Source organism: Erithacus rubecula, assembly GCF_903797595.1.
Source record: "Erithacus rubecula genome assembly, chromosome: 4".
Taxonomy (NCBI): Eukaryota; Metazoa; Chordata; class Aves; order Passeriformes; family Muscicapidae; genus Erithacus; species Erithacus rubecula.
In genome coordinates this window covers 39,073,496-39,088,543 of record NC_136686.1, presented here as the reverse complement: position 1 = coordinate 39,088,543, position 15,048 = coordinate 39,073,496, and positions in this window count along the sequence as shown.

Genomic DNA, 15,048 nt, shown 5'->3' with positions numbered 1-15,048 from the left:
TCAGAACAATTGAAAATATATCAGGGAATTATCAGGACAGAAGATCTTTGATTCAAAAAAACCCACCCTTTATACTATTAAATTAAAATTTGAAATTTGAATGCTAATATTTTTTAGACTTCTACTAAAGGTAAAATCTTTATAGTGAGGAAGAAAGAGGTATAATCCAAACAATTGACTAAAAATTTTCTGAAAATGAAATTGTGTTGATTCTTCACATATCACAGGTCATACCCAGTTTCAATTAAGCAATTTTTCATTTATATTGTTATTATAGTCAGTATATTTGTAAAGCCAAACAAAGAATTTTCATTTTAGACATACCATGATGATCATCAGTTCCATCTAAAAAACTTTGAGTTGAAGTCCAGGATCAATGTTGAGGGATTTATCTAATAGTAAGTCTTGCATTTTCAGGATTTTACAATTAAAACAATTTTTTTTGCCTGTATATTCATTAAGAATGTTTTTGTGATTTTATTTGTTTTCTTTAGGTTTGGGTTTTTTTGTTTGTTTCATTTTTTTTCTGATATAACAGATTAAAGTACCAAACCCAGAAACTTTTACCATTACCTCCCTCTCAGCAGATTTAATTTAAATCCAGAATACCATCAGAGGGTCAAGCTAACCTAATCATCCCTATGTGGACTTTTCAGGATGAATGCATGTACACAGAATTTCTTTCACAGTTTAATAATTTCATGTCTAAACCATATTTTATAGCTTCAGGTGGAATTAAGTTTTTTATTTTTCCAGGCAAATGTACCTAACTGCACGGTGCTGATTGTGGCTGTTGCTGGGACACCTGCTGCACTATTTCTTTGTAATAAACAGTGATTTTATTTGTCTAAAATAATGCAACAGGTTTTCTTTCCAAGGTAATTGTCTTTACCACAAAATCTCCTGAGCCAGTTTTTACAACAGAAAGGGAGAAATACACTCCACATATTTCCAAAAAGTAAAGGAAATATTCAGCAAGGCCAGGGAGGGAAGATCTGCTTTATGTGTATTTCTGTGTTTACTCAGGCTCATTTGTTCTGTTTTATATCAATTCTGTGGTGGATTCCTGGTGTAAAAGGATTTGTAGATGCTTCAACTGTATTTGTGCAAATACTGCTATCCCAATCTAATCCTTGGAGGTAATACTGAAATGATACAATACCTCTTATCAAATATCACTGGGAGAGAGCAAATCTCAAAATCCCAAGGCAGAACTGATTATAAATATTTTATAAGATAGATGTCTAATGGGCAGATATTTGAAGTGAGAAAGAGGCCTTTATTTTCTCTTCTCATCTCTCTTCTATTCTTTTCTCTTCTCTCTTTTCTCTTTTTTTTTTCTTTTTAATTTTTCCTCTACAGCCCAATATAAGTAATGAAGAATCAGCATGAGACCATTCGGGCTTGAAAATTTCCCTCACCAGTCAGATTATATATAAACCAATAGAATAAGTATGCTATTGTCTTCTCACTTATTTAAACATTTTGACAAAATTTCTCCTTTACACTTTTCAAAATCTTATATCTTTATAAATAACCTAAACCTAGTACTAGGGTTTTAAGAACAATATGGGTATAATAAGCAAATAAAAAACAAACAAACAAAAACAAAAAACATGATTTGATACTGAGAAAAAATTATTTCATCCCTTCTTTCCTCTGCAAAAAATAGTATTGTTCTTACTAAAGAAAATTAAGGATTCTTACTAAAGAAAATTAAGGATTCCTAGAGGAAGGGAGCACAGCATGAGAAACATACATTGCATATATGATTTATTGACAGTTCATTAGCATGTGTTTATGAGTTCAGAAATTATGCATTAATTCCAAATTCTCAGGTTTTTTTATTTATAGTATAAAAATATGTGGACATAATAAGGCTATTGTCATTTAAGTAATGTATTAGTAATTTTGCTGGAGATAGTTGGTATTGACATATGATTTAACAGATGTGTTGAATGTTGTTGTTTGTCCAGCATATGGTACTCTAGCAGATAAGCTATATAACACTGGGAGCTACTAAAGGGATTTTGCTTTGAGCATTGTTGCATTTGCACTGCATTGAGCAATTTGTCATTCTTCAGTCTGGGCTGTGGTTCAGGAAGATATTTGGTTTCTGTCTGAAAGAAACTTCCACATTAACAGTTTGTTGAGAGGCAAATGTCTGGCAGATGATATTAAAGAACACATTATTATTTGAGAAAATCAGGTAAATCTTTGGTGCCTTTCCCCTGTTATGACTTTGTGAGAATGTCTTGTATTTTATTTACTTCATTCTGTAATAGACAGTTCAAAAATACAACCTAAATAAAAGACAAAAACATAAATTTCACCTCAAATTTAGTTTTCCTTTTTGACATGCAGGCAGTACCTCTCCTACAACAAAGATAATCAACACAGGAAAAGATAAAATATTATGTGCTCAGGAAATCATGTGACTGAGCCATAAATGTAATTTTATATCATACAACATAAGATACACTCCTAGAATTACTAAGTAGAATAAAAATCTTTTACTGTGAAAAAAAATTAACTTTAAAAATTTTTTGTAAACATTCTGGTTAGTAAAAGAAAACTTTAGAACTTAAATTTTGCTAGCAGTTTCACTTTGCTTTCTTTATTGAACAGAATTTGCTATTTTCAGTGCACTGAAGAAAGTCTGCTAGTGAAAGAGAAGGCGACATTGAAATTCTTCAGCAACATTTTCTGTTAAACTTCATTAAGGTGGATGAAATGGGATCAATTTCAGAAGAGTGATGGGGCAGTAATGAAGAGAGGCCCAGTGCTACTGAGAGCAACACACAGCTGATGTTTTTATTCTGAGACCTCTTCCATGAGAACATTCTTACTCCTTAGAAGCTGTTCTCTGTGTAATTATCACCTTCACTGCTAAGGACAAACTGCACATCATTTAATCACTCCATCAACAAAATCCTTGTCTATGACATCCAAAAGCAGACAAGAAGGTGTTACTGAAAGAGAAAAGACCATAGGAGAATTTTTTAATATTGTAAACCAGGGAATCAAAGTTTTTCCATTTTCTCTAAGATAACATGATAATCAACCATAATGGAGAAGGCAGAAAATGTTGTTCAACCTTTTTTTGTGTAAGATTTTGCAGAATACATATTGCATTCAACATGGAGTTTCTCAGATAAGATTCCAAAATTTATGTTCTATTAAGTCATTAGATAATATAGCTCACTCAATTGCTGTTTATGGTTTGCAAGGCAGAGTGGTACATTGTGGCTCATGATCTGAATCAGGTAGTGAAAAAACAGGCTGACTCTGTGAACTTAGCCATAATTCCCCTACCAGCCTTTTCTTCCTCTGCTCAATTTAATTCTGTTTGAGATAAGGAAATATTACTATTTCCTAGTGTGTCTTGAGCTTGAAGCCTTTCTGGAAGTAATTTCTGCCCTGTATGAATATACTTACTGTTTCTAAAGTATTGTAATGTTGAATAGTTAAACCACAGCACAGCAGTCTATTTCTGCAACATGACCAGCACTTGGAAATAGAAATATCAATATCAGTCTTGTAATAAACCATGCTATATGGTTATTCTTTCAAAACTCATAAACACCTTCTAAAACACTTCCTACACAAGTATTACTCAAATACTTCCTCTGTGGTAGCTTTCATGAAAACTGTAGCAATATTCTTCAGAACGTGATCAATATCAAAAGTCCTGATCCTAAAAGCAGCATGCAATGATTTTAACACAGCTGAATATGGTATCTGTTCTAGGTCTTCTAGTCTTGCCTTGCAGTCTTCAGAATAGGATCCATGCAGAGCTTCCCTGAATCAATTCTACCATCCAGAAGGCAATGATTTATGTTACTAAGGCAGGTAGACACAAGCTATCAACCCTCTTACAGCAAATCTCACTGCTGAGTCAGTAATTGTCACAAACTCAAAATATTTCACAGGAAGGCTTCAGAGCCAGGAGCAGAAAATCAGATGTACTAGCCTGGATTAATTTAGAGTATAAGAGATTTCCAAAAGGTAATGAAAATGTGCATTAAATGAGTCCAAAGTACATTTTTTAAAACTATTTTTTCTTTTGCTTTTATAATATACTGAGTATTAAAAACATGCTTTTCTATAGTGACATTTAAGATCATTTGCTGAAATAACCGAGCATCTAGTCTCTAAAATTAAGTTTTTAAATGGTGCAAAATAGATCCAATAAACTTCAAAAAAGCTTTTCCAGGGGCCAGAATATTACCCTTCATATATGGTGGTTTTGAGAACCAGTTTACTTTGACTTGCAAGTGGTCTTCAACTAACGAGCTATTGGAAAAGTTATTTCCAGAGTCTTAGAAGCATTATACACTTACATTCTAAAAATTAATAATGAAATAACTCATTTAATAGGACAATGAAACTGAGGGAAGACGAGAAGAAACAAATAATATGCCTTTTCCTGATAATCTGTTCACCCCAGCAAAGGAAGTTTCAGTCTCATTGGGGTGGGGGGCGTTAAAAAGAATAAGTGTATTTTGACATTTTCCATTTATATTTCCATTTATATTTTTTTCTGTATCTTCAAATATTTAGCTTCTGTTCCCCTAATGTGAAAAAATCCCTTTTCTTTCAGCCTGGTAATTAAAGTACAGTAATATTTTAGATGGTAAAAGCATGAAGACACATGTAAATATTTCAGAGATTATTTTTTTCCTTCATTTTATTCAAAGATGGAAATAAGAATACCTAGTAAGCTTGCAAAGATACAATGATTATGGAACAGCATGGCTGTGGTAGACAGATTCAAATTAAAGGTCACTGCCAAAAGAACAGTCATCTTGAATTTGATCAAACACAGCAGAAAATACGTGTCAGAGAGCCTAGAAAGTCTATTGGGGCTAAATCACATTCAGATGGTTGGATCAGATGGCTGTTCATTTAAGGTACATAATGCATATGCATTAGGGAAGTGGGATGGTTGATACTTTTGCAGAGAAATGTGTGTAATTTTCCTACTGAATATCATAACAGTAAATAAATAAAATCTGCTTCCCCCCACCACTATTTACATTTGTTTCAAATGCACTTCCTTTATGTGAGCTTGCCTGAAATATCTTAATTCCTTGTTTATTGGAGCTTCCCTCTCCTTCCTTCTCACAACTGCTAAGGCAGTATCTGCTCATTGTTGAATTTATAATTTTTAATCTCTGCAAATTTTTTGTTTACTTGTTTGTTTGCTTCTGTATCTTTATATTCAGGGAATATCTCATTGAATTTGGCCAGTTTAATTTGCTATAGGAATACATGAGCAGAAAGCATGACCAAGTCCTTTTCTCTAACATTCCAGCCAACAAAATAAAAGAAACAGAACCAGTACCAGAAAAATAAAAGAATACTTAAATCTCATATCAGAAATCCTTCAGAACACCACATTAAATCCAAGCTCTGTGAGAAAATATCAACATGTGCCTAGGTAACAATAGTACACCACAGGAAGGCAGCAGGATACTTTAAGGCCATGCTGATGTCCAGTTTTGGCAGAATGACAACTGAGGTTACCCAAGGAACTGGCCAGACTGGAGAGAATAACTGAAAAAATTCCCCCGATTTTTCCCAAAGGATGAAAGCCAGAAAAGAATCAGTCCTACTTAATTGAAAACTGAAATATGTAGTCCTGAAAGATGTTACATGGAAAGTCATATGCTCAAGAAGAAATTCTGCTTTTGATATTTCACTTATGAAGACATAAAATGGATTGAAAAAAAATTTTCAATTATTATTAAAATCTCTTGCAGCCCAAATCAAAACTCAAACACAGAAAACAATCAACACATCAGCACAGCAGAAGGAAAACACGAGTTGATGACACAATGGGAATGTCAATGAGAACCTTTCATCCATAAAGAAATATCAAATGCAAAACTTCTCACACCATAACAATTAAAGAGACCAAATTAAACCAGGAAAAGTGGTATTTTCATGATTAAACACTCAGATATTTTTCTCAACAAATAAATTAAAGAATGTTTTTAATAACTAATATAATTTTCGTTATATATTTAGAAATATTCTAGAAGTTATTAGTGTATTGCAACTACAAGAAGGATAGAATTTCTTAAGTTCATTTCACACTTCATCTCTAAAACTCAATGACCAAGTAGAAAAAGTGGATATAGATGTTAAGGTTTATTGACAAACTGCAAGAAAGATATTTGCTGCAAGACCAACTGCTGATGTTTACTGTAGTCCTCTGAAAGACATTTCAAATCAAGGCAAGTCTCTCAAATTCTAACTTGTGGAACATCCATTAAATTATAAATTCAGGGTTACATTATTTGCATCATTGATGTTTTTTGATAATGTTATGTTCATGCTGCCCAGACATTCATGACTATTAGGAGGTCCACAGAATCACTTAGGTTGCAAAAGATCCTTAAGATTATAAAGCCCAACTGTAAATCTAATACGGCCAAAACCTGGATTATTTGCATTGTTCCCTCATTATCTGGGGAAATATAAATAAAGATGCATTTCATACAAGAGATTTTTGAGTATTAGCCAGACTGTATGAATAATTATGGTGCTCATTTATCCTCAATCAGGAAATATTAATAAGAAGTAAACAGAACCACAAATTTTTGTTTTCTTCTGCTTTTTCTTCTTCCTATGTTTGAAAATGCTGTTTGTTTTAACTGTTTTAAGGTACCTTGCCTTGTGAGGTTACTTCTACCACAATATCTTTCCTGTTTATCTAAGATATACAATGAAATGTCAGTTGTTGCAAACATAGACAGAACAGAGGGGTGATAAGCTCTCAAAGCTGTAGAAGTACAAATCTTCAGGTGGAGGAGGTCTATTCATAAAATTGCACCAGAGAGAACCTGAGGTAAAAGATGGCTGGCAGCACTCTCATTCCTGTTGTGTTCTCACATGGGAAACTGTTCTCTGCAGCCTAAATTACTGGGAAAATGTGTATCTACAGGAAAAATGAGTGTGTGTGTGTGTGTGTGTGTGTGTGTGTGTGTGTATGTGATAAGGGACTTCAAATTTCAAGACTAGTAGTATTGGTTAGTGATTTTAACTAGCAAAGTTACAAATAGAAGTTTTAATGTGTGATTTATTACAAGTAACTTCTCTGTCTACTGTACCACTATGAAATGTCCTCTCCCTCTGGTTATCTCTCTCTTTAGGCATGAGTTGTCTAGACTTGTGAGGAGGGAGGGGAACATTAATGGTTTTAATCAGACATCCAGTGAAGCAGCACAGAAGAGGAAATGATTATATTTTTTAACTGAATGCACTGGTAGCAATGCACCCAAAAGCCCAAAATTAGCTTTATTTTTCAATGTTTCTAGAGGAGCAGAATGCAGGATCCGTGGCATATGTATTAACAGCACCAATTATCCATATGACTGCTGCTCTTCTCGAGCCCTCTATATTTCAGAAGATACATTTTCTATCTTTATGCTTTGTGCTCAGAGTGTGAAATTCAATAAAATAAACCAGGACAGTGTCACCGATACTGTGGGGTTTTTTACTGCTTCCTATAGGGTCCATTAGACTAATTAATTCCTGTGATACAACCATATATATTCTGCAAGTGATTCCTGGAAGCATGTGGGCAAGAGCAGGTTTCACAGTTTTTGTTGTTCTTCAACAGCATATTTATAGTTTCCCCACCCATTTCCCTTAATTCTCTCCACAAGAAGAAGTAATTCTTGCTCAGACATCTTTGTACTCTTACTCCCTTTCCCCACAGATGCTGGCTGAGTTGCATTGACAATAATTTTGTAATGTGTTGCTGATGTTTTTTCTTCTCTCAAACAAGTGCAAGCACATTATATTTCATCACCTTTTTACATGTCCCTAGAGTCAATAAATAATGGAGATTTTATTTTTAAAAAAAAAATCAATATTTTAATTAAGGAAATGCATGCCAAGCATGTTTTGATTCAGAGGGAATTGGACCTTGGATTTTAATCCCCCGCCAGGGGCGGAGTAAAACCAGAGCCCAGCCAATCAGCACAGGGGGGCGGGGAAAGGACTGAACCACAGGACAGGGTACAGGGGAAGCCAGGGAGATACCATTCTCACTGCTACACAGACCAGGTATATGAAATAGAACATCTCCCCATTTTTTGTTTAAAACAAGGCTAAAGGAAAACATCGGTTCATTTTGATTCGAAATGTGAATTTGCCCACCACTTGCAGTTTGCAGGAAAATTAGACTGTTTTTTGTTTGTCAACTCGATGTGGTTGACTACTGAGGTAGAAGAAATGAGACCATTAACAGCTTTGAAAATTAAGCTAGGAAGATCCCGAATGCTACAATTATAAGGAAAGGAATAATAAAGAATAACAAAATTGTTTTAACTATAGAAGTCCACCATCCTGTTGGTCCCCAGCCTTTGAAGGGTTCATTTACCCAATCTTCTGATTCTTGCTCCACTTCTCCGATCAGGCTATTTATGTTTGGGAGGGCAGCGTGGACATAGGAGGATGCTGCTGAGAGGCAATCCATGCAGCTGCCAAACTGTTCAGTGGGAACAAGAAGACAAGTTGGAAGGGGTTTTTCACGGGGTTGAGCAGAGGGTAGGTTTTCTCTAAAAGGAAAAACAAATATTTTAAAACATGTTAACAGTCTCTGTCTGCTGGAATGCATTCCTTTATGAAGATTTCTTCTCCTCCTTCCGGCGGCATCTTCTTTTTGAAGGAATGGTCACTTGCTTCTCATCCCTTTCTCCTGGAGCTGGATTTTTTGGAACAAAAGGTTGTTGTGAGAGACTCATTCAAAGAATCACTGTCAAAGGTATTAGCAAAAGTGGTTTTAACTTGAAAATTTTCAAGTGCCATTTAACAAAGCTCCGTGGCAAGGTTTGCTCTATTACTTACTGCATGGAAAAACACACAAAGGAAAATTGACTTTGAATCAAGGTAGAATGAATTACATAGAGACTGAAGACATAAAAAGTGTAAGGGTGACTCTCCCATTGAGTCATGACATCCACACAGGATTCCCCTGCTGTCTAAATTCCTGATGTTGCTGCTATATTTCGGGAAAAGAAGCAATTGGCTTGTGATCAAAATGTATGTGGTGGAAAAGGTATTTGTGAGACTCCTTGTTCCCACAACTTTCTTTGGTCCTTGACAAGTGACTCTTGGAAAAACTGTGGGTCACTGTTCCTTTGGGGGTTGCCTAGAGGAGGAACAGCAGGGAGCTACAGCCCAGGCCTTTTCCCTCTTTGGAAACTGTGCCAAGGTCAGGGCTAGTTTGTTTAAAGTGTCAAGTGCATCCACCACGATGACCAACTTCTAAATTTTAGAAGAACTTATATGAAAAGTTTAGTTCAGTATACGTTTTTGAAAGCAAACACAACATGTTCACCCTAATCTCAAAATTTGATCTTTCTGTTTTTAGCATACAAATGTAACTAACCACCAATTTGTTATAAAAAAACCCCAGATTGCTATAAAACCAAATTTATTTAGTTGTGTTATAGAACAGTGGAGATGTATCTAAATTGTCAAGCATGTTTAACATTGTTTAATTGGTATAAAATTATTAAAAATTAAAAAGAAATGTTCATTTAAGAGCAATGAAATCCTTATTTAGTATGTTTAATTTAATATGTCATGAAAAATTGTTTGCTAGGAGAATTCTTTTGAGAATTACTATCATATTCTTTTTATTATCCTGAGGCAGTTAGAGTTAGTTAAAATTTCATTATAGGAATACTATATATCAAATAATTTTTACATGATGCTCCACAATGCGATACATACTCTAGTCTAATCAATTACATATTTGATTTTTTAAACAAATTGTATTTAGCAGATAAAAAAGTTTGGAGAACCCATTTTAAGCTGATTATCCAATAAATGCAAAGAATCTCTTCCTTAGTTCCATCTTAATTGGAGGAAACTAAAAGCTATAGTTCATAAGAAAATTTTCATGCACCATTACTTATTTTCAATTTTAGACATATGGCTATTTTGCAACATTTGAACAGTAGCAATGGATAAATATTACCTTGGTTTCTAAACTGCCCCTCATTTTTATATACACTTCAATAACATTCTCAATTAAATATTCCTATTACCATTGCCCATAATGAAATTTTGTTATATCAAATATATTTGGGTTTTTTATACTAAGATTGTATCTGGATAGACTTAATTGCTTTTGTTCCATCAGCTTTGTTTAGAAAGTTTTCTAGGACAAAGCAATATTGTTTGGATGAATCTTTCCAAGCAGTTCTTTCAACAATGGAACACTTTTTCAGCTAGTTCACTTAAGTGCAATTAAAAAGCTCTCTCTGAGAAATGAGCTTAAATTATGTGAATATGATTATGGTTACAGCTAAGTAAAAAATAATTATAATCATTAAATTATGTAGAATCTCCCTTACCTGCTCACAGCAGGTAATACCTGGCTCAAGTTTCTCTGCTTGCAAATATGTAAGAGTAGTAATACTTCCAAAGTGATAATATATCTGCTGCAGCAGTACATGTTTCTGCTGTCTCTGGCTCCTAAAATTTGCACAGTTTTTCTCGGCTGAGCTTGATCAGGCAGCTGCAAAAGCAAGAATGTCAGTGCTTCAATTCCCATTCTTATAATTTGTAGTATGTTGGAAACTTGGTTACTTGAATCTTCTGATCCCTCAGAGTCATGAAGCAGGAGAATGCCATGCAGATGTCTCTGCTAAGGTTACTTAGACCAGATTTTCTTGGGTTGAAGACAATTTAAAAGCCTGGTTTGAATCCTAGGTGGTATGTAAACTTGCATGTCGTTATCACTTCTTCATTGTTTAAAATCTGATAATACATAAATTACAAATGGCTTCCAGAATGTGGGTTCTGACATTGTACATAGCAGTCATTTCCAAAGGCTAGAGTGATAGGTTTACAGTCTTGAGAAAAGTAGCATTTCAGAAGCAGATTTGCATTTGAAATTTTGTAATAATTACCATCAAAATTTTTCAGGTTGTTTGTCTTATTTTTGTTTTCCCTCCTCAAAAGGACCCTGTGAAACCCAGGCACTTAACTCTCAGCACTAGGTTGTGCCAGAGAGAGGAAAAGTCATAAACAGCAAAATGCAAAACCTGCACACTTAAAACTTCCCTTCTACCTAATCCAGAAAAATAGAGACCAAAAAAACCTTAAAAGTTGACAATTTTAGATTCAAATTTATACAGGTTGTGTATATCTATACACATATATTTTTAATACACACACACATATATATATGTATACCTATATATGCACAATTACAAATGCATATCTTAAGAGTTATGCCTTCCTTTCATAGATTCACAATACTTTCTTTTAATTTAGGATTTGGACAGTCCCAGTATTGTACTTCTATCTTGCACAATCCTTTCCCTTTGTAAAGTGTACTGAATCTATTCATGACATTTAAGATAGATGAAAGCTCTCTGAAAGATGTTCATATTACCTGGCCTTCTGAGGGTCTGATTACTTTGCTATTGGACATCAATGCATTTCTTTCAAGTTTGCTGACATCTCATTAATCGTGAGTAAATTCATGCCAGGTCCTTGCAAGAATTGTAATTGATACCCAGTGGCATCCAACCAGACTCTTAAATTGTTCATCAATAAAGTAACATGTAAATTCTGTCCTTGAGGAGCAATGGATCTACTTTCTTTGAAACCCCATCAGAGAATCCAAGAAAGCATAGAAAAAAAAGGAACAGATGGAAAGCTGGATAATATGAGCTAAATAAGAGCACAGTGCTAAACTGTAATACAGCTGTAACATATGAATCTCCAACCATGAATTAGCTTCAAGAAGCAATTCCCTTGAACTTTGTCATTAGGAGAGCTCAGCTCTGAAAAGCAAAAGCAAGTGAGAGGAAGGGCTCTGGTACATTTACTGTTGCATTGCTTTCCACATTATTTTTTTACTTTTATACTGATATCACATATATACATTACCTGTTTAATTCTTGTTTGCAGCTTAAAATTCTGTAATACAAAGATAAATCTTTGGAATTAAGATAACACCTATTTTTCATATTTTCTTGTTTAAGCAAAGTGTATCTTTTAACGCTGTATGGATTCATTCATACAAAAAAAAACTCAACCATAATTTCTAAGATATAATTACAACAGCGTGCCACACACCTGATTTAAAGAAGAAAAAATGTATTGTATTTTGAGAAATCAGAATGCAAATGCAATTTATTTTCTGCATCCTTTTTTAAAAAAGAAAAAATATATGCCACAATATGAATTATTATATTTTAGAAGTAATTAACTGCTTCTAAAACAAAGAAGGTAAAAATTTATATAATTTATATAATATGGATGTTTTGGAAACTAGATTTTTGATAAATAATTTAATTTCTGTCTATTAAAATATTATGTTGACTGAAATAACCATAAATACTAATATTTTAATTATAAAAACTTTACCTGATTGAAATGGATAATTAATGTAGAGTTTACAAAAGATGGTTTACAAAGTATGGTTCTAGTGAGTTGGACAGCTATGATTTTAAAGACTTTAAATTAACATCTCTTTTTAAATTAACTTTTTTCTACTGAAGCATCTGAGAAGTGCTGAATAAAATACACTATACTTCAAAACCACAGCATTCTTGGGATTCCTTTTAAAGAACTATACTCTACCTGTCTAAGAGGAAATACCCAGCCTGTGACCAGATATTTTTTCCTTTTCATTTTCTTATTGTGAAGTCATCATGAGAGAGGGTTAGTATCAAAAATAACAGTACTCTTTGTCCTTGCAAAATGAGCTCTTGCTGCAGGTTGCTGATGCTTTTGGATTATATACTCAATTTAAATGCATCACTGATACAAATGAAATGAAGAATCTTTGATACTTTTCTTTATATATTTCTTCAGTCAAAGCCATGATCTTGGAATCTGATTAAATTAGGTTTTCCTAGTCTCAGAAAATTAATTATTAGGCTTTTTAGGCAGCTATGGAATTAAATAGTTCACATACCATCTAAACAGACTGAAAATATCTCCCCCTTGTAAGTGGCAGACATTGGTACAGTTTTTGCTGTTCATATCCTCATACTCCTTTCAAACACACACAGTAAAACTCAGAGAATCAGTACAAATGAGAAAGTGATTGGCAGGGCAACATTGTTGTGGGAAAGGACCTGGAGATTACAGGAATGCAGGCTGAATTTGTATTCAACAATGCACTAGCACAGCATACAAGCAAAACCTCACACTGAGCTACAACAGAGCTAGCATGACTGGCAGATGCAGTGAGGTTATTATTTCTCTCTGCTCAGACCTAGTAAGGCTGAGTATTGAATGCTGAGCCCAGTTTTGAATCCTCAGAGGTCTGCTATTCTGGATGGGGCATGTGATTTATGGGAAGGGGTTAAGGTATTATGAGGTTTATTAGTTCAGGAGTGCAGTCAGTGTCTAATTCATGATTCAATAGCAGCCTATGGTTACCTGATGGCTGCTCCAGGACTGAGGCAGACAGACTCTTCTCAGCTTTTATCTAGACAAAGCCATAGCTCACTGGTTTAGAACTGGAGGCTGTCCTGCACAGATCAGGAGGGTGGACTAGGTAGTCTCCAGTGTCTTACTGAGATCTTACTATGCCAGAAATACCCTCAAGCATCCCAGAAATCTCTTAGTCTGATTCAGCCTCATTGATTATTTTGGATCCCAAAAACACAGTCATAGAAAACTCCCTCAAATCAGAGTCCCCAAAGAAATCAACTCTGGGAGACACTTTGTTGTTGCCTGATAAATTCCACTGTAGAAAATATTGATTCACTATACGTGTAGTCATGACATTATTTGATGTCTTCAGTTATCACTGACCCATTTGAAGTGTCCAACCCTCTTCATTATTTGGTGTCCCACCATCTGCCCCTTGATGTTGACATGCATAGGGAGTAACAATTCCTCTGATGTTGATGATTTTATGGTGAAAATTCCTAAAGATATGTCACATATCACATAGTTCCTGTCTTTTTTCTTCTTTACTGTTTAAAACACCAAAACTATTTATTTCAGGATAAGTTTTATGTACTGAAGTCTGGCATACAGATCTACATCACAATGTACCAGAGAAAATATTTATTCCATGTCCTAGAATCCCGTGTCTCACTGCTCTAGTTCCTATTCTCATTAAAAATAAGGTGAAAAAAAATTGAGTGTATGACATCAGCTAGATTAAATGGGATTAATGACTTTATTTCCACAAACTCTTGGATAACCTGCCAAGAAAAAATTCTCATCTAAAGGCAGTGGCATTATCATTGCGTTGCTCAATTTTGGCTCATGATCAATAGAATAATTTTTAGACATAACTGGACTAATACTTCCACTTAGTCTAGATGCTTTTCTACTTAGATTATTCCTGAAAATACCACTAATGGGCTTTTACAAAGATTTATGCAGACATAATCCTTTCTATGAAGAGCATTATTTCCTGTGCAAAATTGTCGTTCACATCTAGCTAAGGCTGGAAAATTACAAAGAACTTCATATAATGTTACATTTGGAAAATGCTCTAAGTGTACCACATTTGAAACTATGTGGGGCTCTTCTATGTAAGGTAACAGGAATCTCTGCTAAATTCTTCTGAACAATGGAAACAGTGACCTATAGCAAAAAATATCCCACCACAGAAAGTGTCTGTCAGAAATTCTGTGATTGATGGCACAATATTCTTTGGGAATAAGGAGATAAGGATTTGGTATTTAGAAAGCTTTGTATTTTAATTAGGAAGTCAAGATTTTAAAACTATTCCATATAATGAATAGCACAGCATTCCTCATCACTCTGGGTCTGGTTGTCAATGTTGGGTTAAACAATAAAAGAGGACTGGAGAGCTCCTATCATCTGAAAAGCACAAAGACAATTAAAGCCATACTTTATTCTCACTGATCTAGCACACAAAGTTATAAATTTACATGTTTATATGATTCAAAAAACACATATTGAGAAATGGAACTTGTCTACCCTAGCAAATGAAAATATTTCTTACGCAACAGAATATTGATTAGGGTTAAGTGCTTACATAGTCATTGACAGCTTCTTTTGTGTTCCAGAAAAAAG